The sequence below is a fragment of the Lissotriton helveticus genome, chromosome 6 (genome assembly GCF_964261635.1).
Source record: "Lissotriton helveticus chromosome 6, aLisHel1.1, whole genome shotgun sequence".
Taxonomy (NCBI): domain Eukaryota; kingdom Metazoa; phylum Chordata; class Amphibia; order Caudata; family Salamandridae; genus Lissotriton; species Lissotriton helveticus.
The window spans coordinates 1,770,174,801-1,770,193,296 of NC_136067.1; positions in this window are offsets into that span (position 1 = coordinate 1,770,174,801).

Here is an 18,496-nt window from a genome sequence, read left to right on the forward strand (position 1 = left end):
TTCTTATGCTTACAAGTGGAAGAGGTTTTGCATCTGGTGCAAGTCTAAGAACTATGACCCTACGACATGCAAGGAAGATGTCATCCTTCCATATCTGCTACATCTGGCGCAGTCTGGCCTTAATGTCCATTCCATTAAGGTTCATCTGGCTGCTTTGACTGCCTACAGGAAATGCCCTTCACAGACTTCCTTCTTCCAGATCGCTGTGATCAAGGATTTTCTAGAAGGCTTGAAGAAAGTATTCCCTCCTGTCAGGCTTCCTTCGCCTTCATGGGACTTGAATGTGGTGCTGTCCAGATTGATGAAGGAGCCTTTTGAACCTATTCATAAGGCTTCGTTGCAGCACCTGTCCTGGAAGGCGGCGTTCCTCGTGGCCATTACATCGGCCCGCAGGGTGAGTGAAATTCAGGCGTTGTGTTGCCAAGAACCTTATACTGTATTTCATGCTGCTAAGGTTGTTATGCGGACTGTGGAAAAGTAAATTTTGCCATGTTCTGTGTCCCTACGTGTCATCCATCATATGTTATGTGTGCATGATTAATATGCATATGTATTCCCTATGTTTGATTAAAGACGCAATTATAGTTGTGTCCACCTCTAGTATGTCAGTTTCCAGTCCTCGTGAATACTACGAATATCAGGCCTATGTAAAGCTACGTTGCCACGTCTCTCAGTGTGCACGTTATTTCATTGTAAAGTCCCCGTTTCTAGGCCTCAAAAGGGCCTGGACACCAGATTCAGCTCCTGTCTCCTGAGCCCTCGCTGAGGAGCGATACAGCCCCCACCTGTATCCTCGACCCTTCACTTACTTCCTGCCTCGCAGTGCCCGGCTCACCCTGGCTCTGTCTCTGAGTCTGCCAAGAATATGTTATGATTCCAGTTATCAGTTCAGTCCTCCTTCTCTGCATTCCTAAGCTACTGAACTGCATCAATAGTTTCCGTCATTGTCTAGCCTTTCCGGCTCCATGTAAGAGAAATACTGTATTTAATGGTCATTTCGTATTCTTCATCACGCGCTACCTGTAGAATAATGCATGCTCCAGTCTTAGAGTCTGTTAGCCTTTCCCCTCCTGACTTCTAGTTTATATCAACATGTTCTCTAAACATCAGATACTAGATACTGCTTAGGTACATGTCGCCCTGACTCTCCAGACTTCAGTCTCTGCTCCTAGCACAGAGTTCATAGCCCCCAGCTTCTCCTAGTGATACGTCATTGCCAGTTTGCGCGCACCACCAGGTTAGAGGTCCCGGCTCCTTAGGTAGCCCCCTCCATGGTTTCCGCCCCATTCATGACATATTCTGTTACGTTTGCATCACATGTCTATGTATACGCCCTGTTACACCCACTTTCACCCTTATCTTTCGCGACTGCTACGCGTCACGCCTATTGCTCCACCCACTGCTACGCCTATTGCAATGTAATGCTATGTGTTTGCGTTATGTATATATGCTCATGCACTGTTAAAAAAAAGGTCTCCTTTCCCTTGTCCCGATCCCGACACCAGCAGCGCTGCTGGGCCCTGCCATCCTATTCCTATGCAGGTTGTCCTGTTCCTGTCCTTTATGCTGTAATAAACCTGCGAAACTCCTACTACCTCGAATCTTGACTCTTATTTATTGAGCTATCTGTTATTCATTTATACATTCAAAAATAGGGTATTATTTATTTATTTACCACATAATGGCGCCCGAATAGGGACTTGCCCTTTCCCCACGCGCCGGTGAAGCCACGCCGGCCCCCTGACCCTCTGCAGCCGTGACGGAACCATACCGTGCACGTGCAGATATTTCTGCTTCAAGTATCCCTCAGGCCCACGGAGGAGACGGAGGAGGCGGTCCAGCATCCAGACGAGGCGGTGGAGGAATGCGGCGAGTCCCGACCAGAGCCCAAGCCAAGAGTCCAAGGTCCGAGGTATCCGGAGGTCCACCCGTAACTGAAGTCCGAAGTCCGTCGTCGTCGAAGCAGTCCAGTCCAGTCCGAGGCCTTCCGTTCTTGCTGCCCGGTGAGTACCATTACTGGGGTAGTATCTAGACAGGGTCAATCTAATTGACTCTGGTCCGTGGGTTGGTGGTACCCAGACACACAAACGAAGTGTCCACTTCGGTGGATACGGGTCCTGACGTGTCTCTTTATGAGACCGGTAAGTTTCGTACTGTTTCAGCAGTGCATCTAGTTCCTGTTCTAGTCAGTTCTGTTCTCGAGAAAATTAATGTATTCTGTGTTCCGTATTCCAGGTGGTATTCTGTTCGAACTGTTATTCATAATGTTCTTCATGTATCTTGATGTTGTGGTATGAGTGAGAAGTGATTTTCGTGTTTATTGTGTATTGTATTGTGTCCAGATTATAGTTCAGTCATGCCGCTGTTTTCAAAATTACGTCAGTTAAAAACTAGAAAGGGTTTGTTAGAGGAAGCAGTTCCTGTCCCGCCTAGGGACAGTCCAGGTCACTTTATGTATCAGAAGCATGGCATAAGTGCCATACTATATCTAGATTTATGGGTAGAGTATACAAAACAGTTAGAAGAAAAGTATAGATGGCCCGTATCGGGTACATGGGATGCCGAGTGCATCATGCGAGTAGAAGAGGCATTATGGAAAAAGAAAGCCAGACAATCACAGAAAGATGCCATCGAGCTATGGCGTAAAGAAGCTCATAAAAGAACCGAAAAAGAAATCAGAAAGTCAGAATTAAGTAGAGAATCCTCGGAACGAGCACAAGAAAAAGAACTAATCGAGATAGGTGAACAAGTCAAAGCCGAACAGTCAGACAGACAGAGGAATGCCCTCATTAAGGGTATGTATCCTCTTCTTGCTGAGGGCTTGCCAAAAGCGACCCCGGAGGCATCCAGTAATTTTCCGCCACCACTAGTTCCGATCAAGTTACGTCACAAACCAACCGCAGCTGATATTTTTATCTCGTCCTATTTGGACGACACAGTCCCAGAATATGCAAATCCTGTTCCCGCTCCACCAGTCCCTGTAAATCAGGCACTTCCCGTTCCTCCAGACACCGGGGCACCCTTTGCAGCACCTGCTACGGTCCCCCCGGTCCAGCCCGCCATACAAGTCCAGCCCGCATTCCAATTTCCCACCCTGCCAGGACGAAAAGCATCAGTTGATGATTCTAGTCTAGGGGCCGCAGGAGGAGGTCCTCCTCGAACCCCGCCGCCACATAAGCGTTTAACGGCAGCCGAATTACATATGCAAGCGTCACAACGTACGCCCAGACTGTCTGTTGCAGAAATAAGAAAATCCCTTGCCGAATGCTGCTATGACCCAGTCCCAGGCGAAGATGATATGGTTTTATATTCATTACGCGAAAGAAATGTGGCCGAGTATCTAGTCACCCTACCAGATATGAAGGAAGATCTAGACAGAATATATCGTTTCATCCGTACAGGGGAAGATCCAGAAAGTATTAGTGATGTCATGTCCCAAAGGAAAGCTGAGACCCAGCTCATGATATTAAAGTTTCTGATTAATTGTCTAATAAGAGAACAAGATTACCCGTCCAAAAATCAGGCCGAAATGAAAGCCCTGATGAAGTGGAGTAATAGTATAGCCGAGGGTAAGCACAAGACTATCGGTGCTATGGAGAGTATGTACAAGAAAATCCGTAAAGAAATAATAAAGTTACACGAACAACGTAAAGCAGCACAAGTAAACGAGAAAGAAAGTAACTCTGATACTGAAGAGTTAGACGACGAGAATTCCGCCAGAATAGCGTATGTAGGACAACCTAGATTTCCAGATCGCCATTTACGTCTAGAACCCAAGTCTACGTTCCATCATCCAGTACCAGACCAAGGTTCTCTAGAACAAGTATTTCAAGCTACCGATCACATTCTGAAATCACGAATCGGTTACAGTGAGTTAAGTACTATGCATGGACAAGAACTAGCCCGATCAGCAGTCCGATGGATTACTGATTCTACCACTTTTCCAGACGAAATAGTGGCACAAATGTTTCTGAAAATGCCCCCAGCCGAGCAACGACTGGTGGGTATGTATATGATTCAGCACCTCATTACTCTGTATGAGGGTCAACATTCTGATCCAGGTCCGTTACATGATATCCTGAACGAGTTACTCCAGTATAGATGGAGAGGTCTAGGTACCGATTTAATTAGTGTCATTCTAGAACAGCGCCACAAATATAGAACGTTTCTGAACCCGCATTTTGTTCATGTCTCACCCCCAGAAAGTAAACCATTTTACATAGACAGACAGAATCCGTTACGAGAAGTCCACCCAGTTAGAGGAACGGGTGGCGAAATGCAGCGAGTGTTTGTATACACTCCGATTACAAAGATGGAACTTCTGGAGATGAAGAAATTAATCCCCTGTCATGATAAAGATCCAGCAGGGTTCCATAGAGAATTAAAAGACATGCTCCGTATGGGAGAATACACGTATCCAGATATAATTAAAATGTTAAAGGTTCTGTTGCCCGCAGGGGTGTATGAAAAGCTCAAGGAAAAAGACTGGGAGGTGGGAGAGAAAAAGATCGATTGGGCAGTCCTAGAAGCTGAAGATAAGATACGAGTACCAGGTACCGGTCTTGGAGCGAAATGTAAAGAATTACCAGAATTATTAATACAAGTTTTACCTAGATTATTGACAACTAGAAAAGAAGACTGGGATGCAATCTCAGCCTGTAAACAGAAACAAGACGAAGATATTAGTGATTTTTATTCTAGATTCGAGAAATGTTTTAGCATCAACAGTGGCCTCAAGACAAGTAGTGAGTCATACCCTCACCTTTTTGTTACTAAATTAGTCGAGAATTCAAGTTCACCAATTAAAAATCGAGTTCTGAAAGTCGAAAGTACCTGGCAAGCTAATACCCCGTCCCAGATGTTGCAGATGCTCCAATACCACCAGAATAGAATCAGAGAAGAGCAAGAACATGAAAGAAAACGTATGAAAGACACGAAAATGAAAGTACTAGTTGCACAATCTGTTCCTCAAGACAGTCAGAAGAGGGGTCCGAATCAAGCCAGTCATCCTGCAGCTCCCGTTAAAGGGAATTGCAATTATTGTAAACAGCCAGGTCATTTTATAAACGAGTGTGCAGTTCTGAAACACAACATAGCTACTGGTAAGACTAAAGAAAGACCACGTCCGCCTAGACAAGAACAAGTTTCACAGATTCCTCAGCCACAGAATGCGCCACAGACAGTTACAGCACCGCAGCCTATCGCTGCAACACAGCATGTCACACAGCAGATGTACCAGTATGCACAGTCTGAGTATCCAGAGTACCAACAGTATTCATGAAACAGCCTAGAGAGGGAGGTAGGCTTGCCTCTCATCGAGATACCTGTAGATCAAGAAGGTCCCTATGTTCACAGTCAAGTATTAGGGAAAGACAGAAAGTTTTTGATTGATACAGGGGCAAGTAGGACCACAATTAGTCACGCCGAAGTTCCAGGGGCTCCGCTCTCAGGCTCAAGAAATGTTTCCCTTGGATTTTCAGGAAAGCCTATCGTAAATGAGATCTCAAAGCCAGTTACTCTAGAAGTAGGTCCATTGTCCCGCACTACTGATCTGTTACTTACTAAGTCATGTCCAGAAAATCTATTAGGCATTAAGACACTGAAAGAGTTAGGTGCAGTTATATGCTGTTCCCCAGAGGGAATACGATTGTTCCTACGTGACTTTAAGGGTCACTATGTATTACGAGATTTTGATTCAAGACTGTCTAATGTTCCACAGCACTTATGGGCGCAAGGTCCAACTGATGTAGGTTACATGCAAATCACACCCTATCGTGTGACTCTCAAGCCAGGTGTAGTGTTACCACGAATCAGACAGTACAGATTGCCACCTGAGGCTGTAGCAGCCTTATCCAAAATTATTGACGAGCTTATTGCTCAAGGAGTGGTTGTAGAAACTGACTCCAATGTATGTAATTCTCCGATCATTCCAGTCATGAAACGTACTGATCCAAATGCACCCCCAGTATATCGATTAGTGATTGACCTACGAGAGCTTAATAAATGTATTATTCCTCAGTACCCAGTTGTCCCAGACATCTCTTCCCTATTAACAGCCATTGATTCCGAAGCCACGTTCTTTACTGTAATCGACCTCAAGAACGCGTTTTTTAGTGTTCCCATTCATCCAGACAGTCAGTTCCTTTTCGGATTTTGTTTAAATGGAAGGAGCTATATGTTCACACGCGCTCCTCAAGGTTTCACAGAAAGCCCTAGCATTTACAGTCAAGCACTTAAGAGACAACTAGACAACATTCACATGCCAACTGACACTGCCCTGCTCCAGTATGTCGATGATCTACTGATCACAGCCCGTTCTGAACGTGCTTGCGAGCGAGCATCCCTTACAGTCTTGTATTTCCTAGCCGAGATGGGGCACAAGGTGTCCCCTTCTAAGCTTCAATTCTGTGTCCAGCAAGTGGTATACTTAGGACACTTACTGTCCAAGAGGGGTAGGCAGTTGACACCAGACCGTATCCAGTTAATAGCGAGTCTTCCTCAGCCCAAGACCCAGAAGGAGGTACGTGCTTTTATTGGCCTTACTTCTTATTGCAGACAATGGATTCCTCAGTATGCATTCCTAGCCAAACCACTGATACAGTTAACGACACAGGAGGCAGCCGTATCGACTGTTCTCCCTTGGACATCTGAACATACACTTAGTTTCAATGAGTTAAAGAAAGCTTTATGCCAAGCTCCAGTTCTAGCGACACCGAACTACAGTAAGCCTTTTACACTTTTCGTTACTGAACGCGAAGGTACAGCATTATCTGTTCTTACACAAGATCAAGCAGGACAATACAAGCCATGTGCTTATTTTTCGAGCACATTAGATCCTGTAGCCCAGGCTCTGCCTGCGTGCCTCAAGTCAGTTGCAGCCACAGCACTAGCTATCAGACAAAGCGATTCCATAGTCTTAGGACATTCCTTGACAGTACAAGTTCCACACTCCGTGGAAGTTCTTTTAAACCGAACACAGACTCAGCACTTGACAATTGCACGTTTAACAGGTTATGAATTGACACTGTTCCAGCCACACATAGAAATCAGACGCTGCAACATCCTTAATCCTGCTACACTGTAAGCATGGGCGGATTTTGCGGATCCACGATTCGCGGATTCAGCGGATTCACGGATCGTGGATCCGCAAAATCCGCGGATTTAGCGGATTTGCGGATTTGGGGGCGGGGCTTCCTCGAGTGTGTGGGCGGGGCCAAACGGACGGGGCTTCCACGCGAGCGCACATGCCTCTTGTGTGTCTAAAAGGTCAGAGACCGATCAGAGCAGCAGATTAAGAGACAGAAGCCCCTGGTCACAGGAACAGCACGGGGATTGCGCTCGTAAAAGTCAAAGATGCCCAGCCTCCCAACGCTCACGATTTTTTTTGGGCTGATGAATGAGTCACTGCATTTGCGCTTCAACTAGTTCCAGCGACCAAGTGTGTGTTACTATGCAATCGCGCCGAAGTGCGCAGGGGTCCCTTGAGTGAAATGTCCATCATAGTGGGTAAATGGCGGGAAGACGGTGCACACCTCGAGTGTGTGGGCGGGGCCAAACGGACGGGGCGTCCATGCGAGCATGCCTCTTGTGTGTATAAAAGGTCAGAGACCGATCAGAGCAGCAGATTAATTTTTGGGCTGATGAATGAGTCACTGAATTTAAGCTTCAACTAGGGCACATGCTTTATTGATATCTGCAAGTGTTTCCTGTTGAGGTTTATTTTTTTGTGCCAGGACCGTCGTGCCCGAATGAACCCTGCCCTTCATATTTATTCAAGAAGACACCACCGTTGAAATAATTTACGATGGCGCCGGCAAGCTGCCAGCGCCATCCTGCAAAAGTTACTTAATTAGCTTCAACAGGAAGCTCCAACTGCTAAAATAAAGCAGGCGCTCGAGCCCCTGCTGTATCTTATCTATTAGAGCTTCCTGTTGAAGCTAATTAAGTAACTATTGCAGGATGGCGCTGGCAGCTCGCCGGCGCCATCGTTAATTAGGCTCGCTTGAACTTTTGACCGCAAAATCCGCTCCGATCGCGGATTGCGGATTTTCGGCAAATTCGCGAGAGTTCGCGGATCGCGGATTTGCCGAAAATCCGCAAAATCCGCGATCGGAGCGGATTTTGCGCTCATGCTTACTACACTGTTACCATCAGTCACTTCAGATCCAGCCACACATGATTGCGTGGAAGTAGTTAACATTACGACAAAGCCAAGACAAGATCTGACAGATATTCCGTTACCAGATCCCGACCTGACACTTTATGTGGATGGTTCATGTATGAGAACAAGTACAGGAGAACTAGTCGCCGCGTATGCAGTGACTACTGACACTGAAGTTATTGAGACACATCGTATTGACACCCTGTCCGCTCAAGCAGCAGAGCTAGTTGCTCTGACACAAGCCTGCCTACACGCTAAGAACCGGAAAGTTAATGTTTACACAGATTCACGCTACGCATTCGGAGTTGTACACGACTTCGGAGTGCTCTGGCAGGAGAGAGGTTTCATGACTTCTCATGGAACCAAGATTCAGCATGGTCTCCTTATTCAAGCTCTGTTAGATGCCATACACTTACCGACATCTATCGCTATCATGAAATGCAAAGCACATACGAAAGTTACTGACATTATTTCCCAAGGTAATGATCTAGCAGATCGCACAGCCAAGCTTACAGCACAGACTCCAGACATTCCAGTTAATCAGACACATACTCCAGATCCGACTACATGTATGACAGTTAAGGACCCTACTCAAGATGTCATAGACATACAGTTACATGCTACTCCCGAAGAAATTAAGAAATGGTCCGAACAAGGAGGGGTCCAGACAGATCAAGGATGGTTAACGAAGGGTAGAGCCACATGGTTTCTCCCCGACTCCATGGTTCAAGTCATTATTAATACCGCACATAGTCCAGCACATTTATGAGAAAAAGCTATGTTAGACAGTATCCAGAATATTTGGTTCAACAAACATTTACGAGCTGCAGCCAAGCAGAAAGTCCGTACCTGTATGATATGTTGTCAGTTTAATCCAGGTAAAAGTGTCCCGGTGGAACAAGGTGGATTCCAGCCCCCTGACCACCCTTTTGAAGTCCTCCAGATGGATTATATTCAGATGGAGCGATGTCGAGGTTTCAAGTATGTCCTTGTAGTTGTATGCGCTTTGTCCAGGTGGACAGAAGCATATCCAGTCCCAGATTACACAGCCGCGACCACTGCCAAGCAGTTGGTTCGTGAGTTCTTCCCTCGTTATGGACTCCCTAGAGTCGTATATTCTGATAACGGTCAGCCATTCTCATCTGAACTCATGAAGCACGTTTCCCTGTTGTTAGGGTACCAGTGGAAGTTTCATTGTGTACGCCATCCTGAAGCAGCCGGTCTCGTAGAGAGACATAATCAGACTCTGAAAATCCGTATCGCCAAAGTATGCAAAGAAAAAGGTGTGGACTGGCTGGTAGCTCTACCAGTTGCTTTATTTTATATGCGCATGGTCGCACATTCCAGATCAGGTCTGTCCCCGTATGAGGTCGTATTCGGCCGCCCCCCAAATATGTGGGGTACTCCTAGACCCCGAAGTATTACCGATGTTTCAAGTAATATGCTGACAGATTACCTAGCTTCCTTGATGTCTGCCCTCAACTCATGTCGTTCACAGGTTGCCGCCGCATTTCCAGACAATACCGAGGTGGCACCGCATGAAATCGTTTAAGGATCCATGGTGTTGGTGAGGAATTTTGACAGATCAAGACCGCTGGAGCTTCGCTGGAAGGAGCCCCGACAGGTCCTCCTCACCACCCGTACAGCCGTGAAGTTGGAAGGTCGCAAAGGCTGGGTGCACCTTTCTCATATAAAAAAGTTTTATGGACTGAAACCCGTCTTAAAGAACATTTCCCAGGATTTGAAGGATTGCCAAAGCACCATTTTTAAGGACTGTCCCGCAAAAGACAATGTTACTACACCCCCCCTGTTAGAGAAAACTCCGCAACAGGAGTATAAGTTAAAACTCCGTTCTAGTAAAATAAGTCAGTCAGTTTGATTGTCTAAGTCCTCCCCTAGGTGAAACGGTTAGACTGTTTCTGACATGTATAAAATAGACCCCCATAGTGAGAGAGTCAGTCAAAACTCAATCCGATGTATCGTTTTTCTAAGTTTCATATTATTTCTCAGCATTATGATTTCCTGCACCAGTTATGCATTTTACCTGTATCTTCCAGTTCCTCATGTAAATATGTCTTCTAATGCTACTGTAGAGCACATGTTTAGTGACCTACCTCCCCATGAACTCTCTTACCGCCTCGCTATGCGAAATAATTCCTTTATCCGCATGTTACATTACTCACACCAGACCAGCAATGCCACTAATTGTTGGGTGTGTGGTCGACTCCCCCCTTTCCAGACACCGAAGGGAGTTCTGCCACTTTTTCCTTATCCATTTTCACATAATGGTTCGTGTGGAGCATGGTCCACGTTAACGTCATCCTCAACAGATATGTCTTTTCTTAACAGTACATGTTTCCCAGTCAAGCAAGGTCTCCCCCACAGAACAGGTTTAGATCTAGAAAACGAAGTGTATAATTTAGGTAACTATTCTTCGAATTTCATGGTCCTGAATGTTCAGTCTGATACTACTCCAGACTTACCTGCTATTTCAGTATTACCAGTCAAAGGCGAATTATGTGTCCGAAATTATGGTTCTGTACATGTAGGACATAGTGATTGTACTACTATTGTCAAGTATAGTGACAGTGGGAAATCTATTTTCAAAGCTTCACGTCATTCTTATTTTATTTGTGGTCAAACTGCATATGTTCGTCTGCCCCTCGATTGGGAGGGAACCTGCTACATTGCCTTCCTACTGCCACCTGTTTTCCTAGCCCCATCTGATTATCACAGAAACACACATCTAGTACACATTAGACATAGAAGGGAGTCCCCAATTGTCGATTATACTGAAACTGCTCTAGAACAATATACAGATTTCAATAGAGGTTTCTTCTTCTTTATAGGACCTATCCAGAATAGTAAACTGATCCGTAGGTTAACAAGAACCCTCGAAGCTGTAGTAAATGAGACTGCCTCTGCTCTAGGTAACTTAACCGAAGAGCAATCTGCTATGAGATTTGTCGTTTTACAGAATCGTCTCGTCCTTGACGTCATACTGGCCGATAGGGGCGGGGCCTGTAGAGTCATCGGATCTAGTTGCTGCATTTTCATTCCAAATAACGCGCCGTCTGTTTATTCAGCTATAACCAGACTCCATAAAATTGCCCATCTGATACACCAAGATCCAGGCACCTGGACATGGTCCGGTTGGTTCTGGAATATAATTTCCGCATGGGGATGGAAAATATTGTCCTTTCTAGGTATTGCAGTAGCGATCATATTCAGCTGCTGTCTCTGTATACAATGTGGCCCTGCGATTTGCGGCATTTGTGCTACCTCTTGTATTCCTAGTCCCAAGCCCCGTTCTAAATCCCGTTCCAGGATAATTCGAGACGAGCAAATGATACTGTATGAAATGATAGATGGTATCATGAATATTGATGTTTCCTGATGGAAACGTAGTGACAAGGAGGGAATGTGGAAAAGTAAATTTTGCCATGTTCTGTGTCCCTACGTGTCATCCATCATATGTTATGTGTGCATGATTAATATGCATATGTATTCCCTATGTTTGATTAAAGACGCAATTATAGTTGTGTCCACCTCTAGTATGTCAGTTTCCAGTCCTCGTGAATACTACGAATATCAGGCCTATGTAAAGCTACGTTGCCACGTCTCTCAGTGTGCACGTTATTTCATTGTAAAGTCCCCGTTTCTAGGCCTCAAAAGGGCCTGGACACCAGATTCAGCTCCTGTCTCCTGAGCCCTCGCTGAGGAGCGATACAGCCCCCACCTGTATCCTCGACCCTTCACTTACTTCCTGCCTCGCAGTGCCCGGCTCACCCTGGCTCTGCCTCTGAGTCTGCCAAGAATATGTTATGATTCCAGTTATCAGTTCAGTCCTCCTTCTCTGCATTCCTAAGCTACTGAACTGCATCAATAGTTTCCGTCATTGTCTAGCCTTTCCGGCTCCATGTAAGAGAAATACTGTATTTAATGGTCATTTCGTATTCTTCATCACGCGCTACCTGTAGAATAATGCATGCTCCAGTCTTAGAGTCTGTTAGCCTTTCCCCTCCTGACTTCTAGTTTATATCAACATGTTCTCTAAACATCAGATACTAGATACTGCTTATGTACATGTCGCCCTGACTCTCCAGACTTCAGTCTCTGCTCCTAGCACAGAGTTCATAGCCCCCAGCTTCTCCTAGTGATACGTCATTGCCAGTTTGCGCGCACCACCAGGTTAGAGGTCCCGGCTCCTTAGGTAGCCCCCTCCATGGTTTCCGCCCCATTCATGACATATTCTGTTACGTTTGCATCACATGTCTATGTATACGCCCTGTTACACCCACTTTCACCCTTATCTTTCGCGACTGCTACGCGTCACGCCTATTGCTCCACCCACTGCTACGCCTATTGCAATGTAATGCTATGTGTTTGCGTTATGTATATATGCTCATGCACTGTTAAAAAAAAGGTCTCCTTTCCCTTGTCCCGATCCCGACACCAGCAGCGCTGCTGGGCCCTGCCATCCTATTCCTATGCAGGTTGTCCTGTTCCTGTCCTTTATGCTGTAATAAACCTGCGAAACTCCTACTACCTCGAATCTTGACTCTTATTTATTGAGCTATCTGTTATTCATTTATACATTCAAAAATAGGGTATTATTTATTTATTTACCACAGGACTCACCCTAAGTTTCTTCCCAAGGTTGTTTCTGATTTTCATATCAACCAGACAATATCTTTACCTACGTTCTTTCAGAATCCTTCATCTCCAGCGGAAAGGTCTTTGCATTCCCTGGATGTTAGGAGGGTGCTGAAATTTTATCTGGATAAAACCAGTGATATTCGTAGGTCAGACCAATTGTTCATCAATTATGGATCAGTCAGGACGGGTCTTGCGACCTCTAAGCAGTCTATCCCTGGGTGGATTGTGTCCTGCATACAGCTGTGTTACCAAAAAGCTAATAAGACCTTAGGAGGTAAGCCTAAGGCTCATTCCACCAGGGGCAAGGCTGCCACAACAGCATTGCTCCGTAATGTTCCGATTGCAGAAATCTGCAAGGCGGCCACTTGGAAGTCGGTTCATACCTTTGCTAAGCATTACTGCCTGGACACTGATGCTAGGGCAGATGCTCAGGTTGGACAGGCTTCCCTGCGAAATCTGTTTGCAAAATAGTGGTGTTGATTCTCTTTTCTCCACCGCCGCTTGGTGTGGGGATGGGCTTGCCATTCTATTCACTAGATTATGACTATACACAGAGATCCCCTACTACAGAAGGAGTAGTTTCTGTCCTGTAACTCCAGTTCTGTAGTAGGGGTATCTCTGTTATAGTCATAAGCGCCCTCCCTCCTCCCCGGTGGAGAGAGACATATTCCTTTACGGAATGCTACAGGTCTGGCGTGTTACGCCTTCAAAAAGAACTGAAAGTAAGTTGGACCTGCTATGCATTCTGGGATACTGGGAGAAGGTTCTGGAAGATTCTCTTAAAGGCACAGTATCCTGTTCTGAGCCACATAATGGCAGCCTATGGGGCTTGTCTGTCCAGGTTCTTCTCTCTATCATTCCTGAGGGAGTTTGCTGTTAAAGCAATGGAAATCTGTACAGGCTTTTGCTGTTTTGTGGATTTTATGGTGGAATTTCTAGTTGAAGTACTGGACTGTGTAGCCTTTTAGGCTGCATTATCTGTCTTTAAATTCTCTCTTAAGTGTCTATGCATTTCTGCATTTTTTGACACTGTAAGAGATTATTTTCGATTGCTCCGGGGTCCACGCACATGGGCGGGACTATTCCCTAGATTATGACTATAACATTCCCTAGATTATGACTATAACAGAGATACCCCTACTACAGAACTGGAGTTACAGGACAGAAACTACTCCATCCTAGGACCGGTTTCTGGCTATCAGCCGTCTTCAGCCAGGATAGCTTGACTCCAGTGGCTTAGTGAGCCTTTGTGGGAAGCGTATACCGAGAGCTGCCTTTCTGTAAGCAGTCCTTATCTTGTTACATTTGCTGCGCATTCCAAGACAGAAGTTAAATGCCAAGCTGTATCTTCGAGGGAGCCTGGTATTTACTTTTCTTTCAGCAGACTTCAAAGTGAGAGCATTTATAGGAAAGAGGAATGCATATTACTCTCCCCATGTTTGTCTGTGCACACTGTCTGGTATTTCGTATTTAAACAAATGAAGTTTCCTCTCTTTGTAATAATTTTCTTTGTGTCAATTGCTGATATAAGTACACGCTGTGCTTTATTCATGCAGTCTTGCTGTGGCATCAACTTACATTACATCCACTTGGGAAACGCAAACTTGCATACACTTAAATGACAATTCCATGATGGCCACTAGCATTATACTGATCAGGACCCGCAGTGAAAATCGTTGTTCTCAGTGGGTGCCTCATTGTCTATGTGTGCATGTAGATTCTGATGCCTGTTGTGCTTTATGCGCACATGCGTACTGCAGCAACAAAGTATACTTGGCTCTCTATTGCATTGCCACCCAGCATGGAGCACTTAAACCTGCATTCATTTCATGGGCGCAATTGAGCAAATTTTTTTTATTTTTCCTTAACCCAGGATACTGCCACGTCTTCTTATTAAATAAGTCACATTTCTACATTTTTATTTCCATTTCATCTGTGCGCATTCAATCTATGGATGTGCGTCGTGGTTTCATTATGAGCATTAACTTCAAGTGTGGAATGCAAGCTTTTCTAGTTGCACTTGCGTGTCACTCAGTTTTCCATTCGAGCTGCAGCAGGACTCCGCCTGCGTCTCTCTGCCTTTCTATTTAGGGTAGGGTGACCAGAATTTTAAAGCAAAAAACTGGGACTTTTCACAAAGAATCGAAGGAGGACTATAATTTTATGTCAAGCCAGCGCACAGAATGACAGCGCTCCTCAGCACAGAATTACAAAACAGGCAGTAAGAACATACATAAGATGCTATTTTTAAACCCAGCAGGTTACCTGAGAATGAAATTGCTTTCTTGGAACAACTGCTAACTATCGCCACTTCGTAAAACATAAAAAACACCTTCCTCCGTTTTCAGTCGGCCCGCTCCAAAAACGTGACAAGAGCTACATTTCTCGAAATCTGCCCGGACAGCTGGTGAAAAACAGGGACCGCCCTGGCAAATCCGGGACGCCTGGTCACCCTAATTTAGGGTGTCATCTGACCGACAAAGCATTAGGTAGGTATCAGGCAACACTGTCTCTAAAACGCCTTGCTACGAAATGTGGTTCAACAAAATTTGCATTACTTTCACTGATGTCTCCTGTCATCTTTCGGACCACTGACGTCATTCACAGTGTCTCTCAGTGCCTGTATCCGGGAGTCTCATGCTAAGACTGAAAAAGTGCCAACCCGTACATTCTATACGCACAAAAGTGAATTCACCTCTCTCTGTCACCACTTAAAACAACCATTGGCAAGGCCAATAGATCTCGCCTACGCAAGATCTATTGACTTAGTCAGTGTATTTTTTTTAGCCATGTCTTACAAGAGCAAGGATGTTGTGCCGCATGGTTGAAACTAAAAAGAAAAAAAAGGCGATTTATTTTGCTAAATCACTTTCTATCTAAACGCACAGCAGCCGCGCTGCTGAACAACATGGTTGAATAACTTACTGACAAAGTCAATAGATCGCGGAATAAAACGAGGCTAAGCGACTAAAAATGCAGAAAATGTGTAAATGCACGACACCAAATAAAACTGATTCAGAGTCAGAAACACATAAAATTTAACAAGCATGTTAAATACTAAGATTTTACTTTCTCAATGTCTGTGAATCAATAGCTCTGAAGTCTGACAACAAACTTTTTCGTGAGCTTGTTGATAACTCATTTGCAGGTTTTAACACTTGTTTTCAATACACTTGATTATCCTTCGTGTATATATCACCCTGGCAGCATAACTGCCACTTGCAGTTTAAATAATTCAAACAAAACATTCATATAAGTGTTGACTAGGTCAATTAGACGTCCTCCTATTTTAATTAGAGAAAAAGCAAAATATTCATACAAGTCTTGAAAATCTTTGACAGCAAAACATGTTGGTAACTTTCAAAATAAGCACATGAAGGTGTTTTTCTATCCAACAACATAAGCATTTGAATGGCAACAGGGAGAGCACATCGCCCAAGAAGTGAAAAAGTCACTTAAAATTTCTTGTGCAAGGCAATAGCATACAATGTGGCACAGGATATTGATGCAAACTACAAAACTATAAGATAACTATAAAACTGTAATCTGCGATAGAATGCACATCTCTTACATGGGTTTATTCATCCTCGGTCCCTGCACCTCCACCTGGGACAACACCTTGTGGCCCCACGCCCTCGGGAGCCCACCCACCCCTACAGACCACACTTGCAATCTCGGCATCATCCTTGACTCCTCCCTCTCCATGAACCGCCAGGTCAACGCTGCCACCTCCACTAGTTTCAACTGCCTTTGCAACCTCCGTACTACCTTCAAATGGATCCCCCCCACTGCAGAAGGACCGTCACCCACGCACTCATTACTAGCTGACTGGACTACGGCACGCCCTCTATGCCGTAATCAACCAGACTCTTCTGCACAGGCTCCAGACGATCCAGAATGCTGCAGCCAGACTCATCCTCGGGACACCGCGCCATGAGCACATGACCTAACACCTACAAGGCCTCCACTGGCTCCCCGTCGAGAAGATGGTCACCTTCAAACTCCTCACCCATGCCAACAAATCCTCCACAGCATCGGACCCAGATACCTCAATGAGAGAGTATCCTTCCACGTACCCAAGAGGAACCTTTGCTCCGCAGACCTCGCCCTGGCAGAAGTCCCCTGCATCCGCAGAAACAGAACCAGTAGGAGAGCTTTCTCCTACATCGCAGCCAATACCTGGAACAAGCTCCCTGTGAACATCAGACGCTCCCCATCCCTGCACACGTTCAGGAAGGCCCTTAAGACCTGGCTCTTCGACTGATCCAGAGCTGCCGCCCCCTCCTCCTCCCCAGTGCCTTAAGACCCTCGAGGGTGAGTAGAGCGCTTCACAAGCCCCCGATTCATTGATTGTTTAAAATTAACTTCTGAATGGCATACCGGGAAATTAAGTACTCACACGTTCCAGACGCTCCATTTAAAACCCAAGATTCAGCATTCCAACACCCTGCCCGGGCCCACTCAGATCAGAAACCCCCCAAGCAGTGGGACTGTGTTGTAGTCCCGGCGAGCTTGGTGTAGGCCTGAGGGGACCGAGGGTCACCGTCCAGTGTTGAAGACTGGGCTGAATAACAGGGGACTAGCATGACGTCTGTGCACAGGTGGTGGCGCGTGGCGGAGAAGAAAGCTCGACGTGCATCGCTTCTGTCTTGGAGAGCAGTGAATATTTACAGACCAGACCAGACCAGGTGACATCTGTCTCCCCCATGCTAACATCATTAGGCAGCGAACGATGGAAGGTGAGCCAGTGAGGTAGAAGGCTCCCGCACGATCTGAGGAGTGAGGTCAGATGAGGAACCTTCCAAGAGACAGTCAGTCAGTGCAGCCCTGGCAGATGGCTCTTTGGCACTGAGGCGCAAGAGGCCCGAATCTGTTCCTTAACTTGCATGGTGAGGACACACCAATGTTAAATAATATTATGTGGCAAAGGAGGTTGGTGAGATGTCTGTACTCTCACAATCGGAGATTTAGACACAGACCCAATATGGAAAGGAAAAATAAACCAGTCAGGAAATACAGCATCTTGGAGAGTCTGAAGTAATGAGGACTGCAGGGGGGAGTGGGTATAAGGGGAGAAGATTCTCCTACAGCTCTCGTGTGGAAGAAGAAAAGACCATTAGCAGGGTTTGACCCAGGTCCTTGGTAAAAATGTTAAAAAACAACAGGTGAAGGAGGCCTGCTGGTTGTCTGAGAGGACCTGCATGTGCCACTTACATCTCATCCATAATGCTGCTTCAAACCATCAATTGATCACCCACGCTTGCACAGGACTTTGGCAGACATGAGCCATAATGGCATCAACAGAAAAATGAGAAAACCTTCAGTGAGGGAGTTACTGATATATTAAGCCACTAAGAAAGCCAATGACCCCGCCAAGTCATTACCAGCAAGTCAATCTCCCAGAATATAGTTGACTTGGAATGTGTGGCGGTCACACAAGCCTTTCATCAGCAGTTCCTTAGAGAGAATGATTAAGAACTAAGCATAATCAGGCCAGACTGGTCTTCCAGCATTCTTTGGGGAAAAAAACACTTTCCATAATGTCTCTACTCTGATCACAGATTCATCTCACCTTCAAATATCCAAGTCATTTGATAGTTGCAATAGCTTCCTTCCCTGTTTCCTCTAAGTGGTGGCCCAAGAAAAGAGAATACATCCACTTAGTCTCCCAAAGCC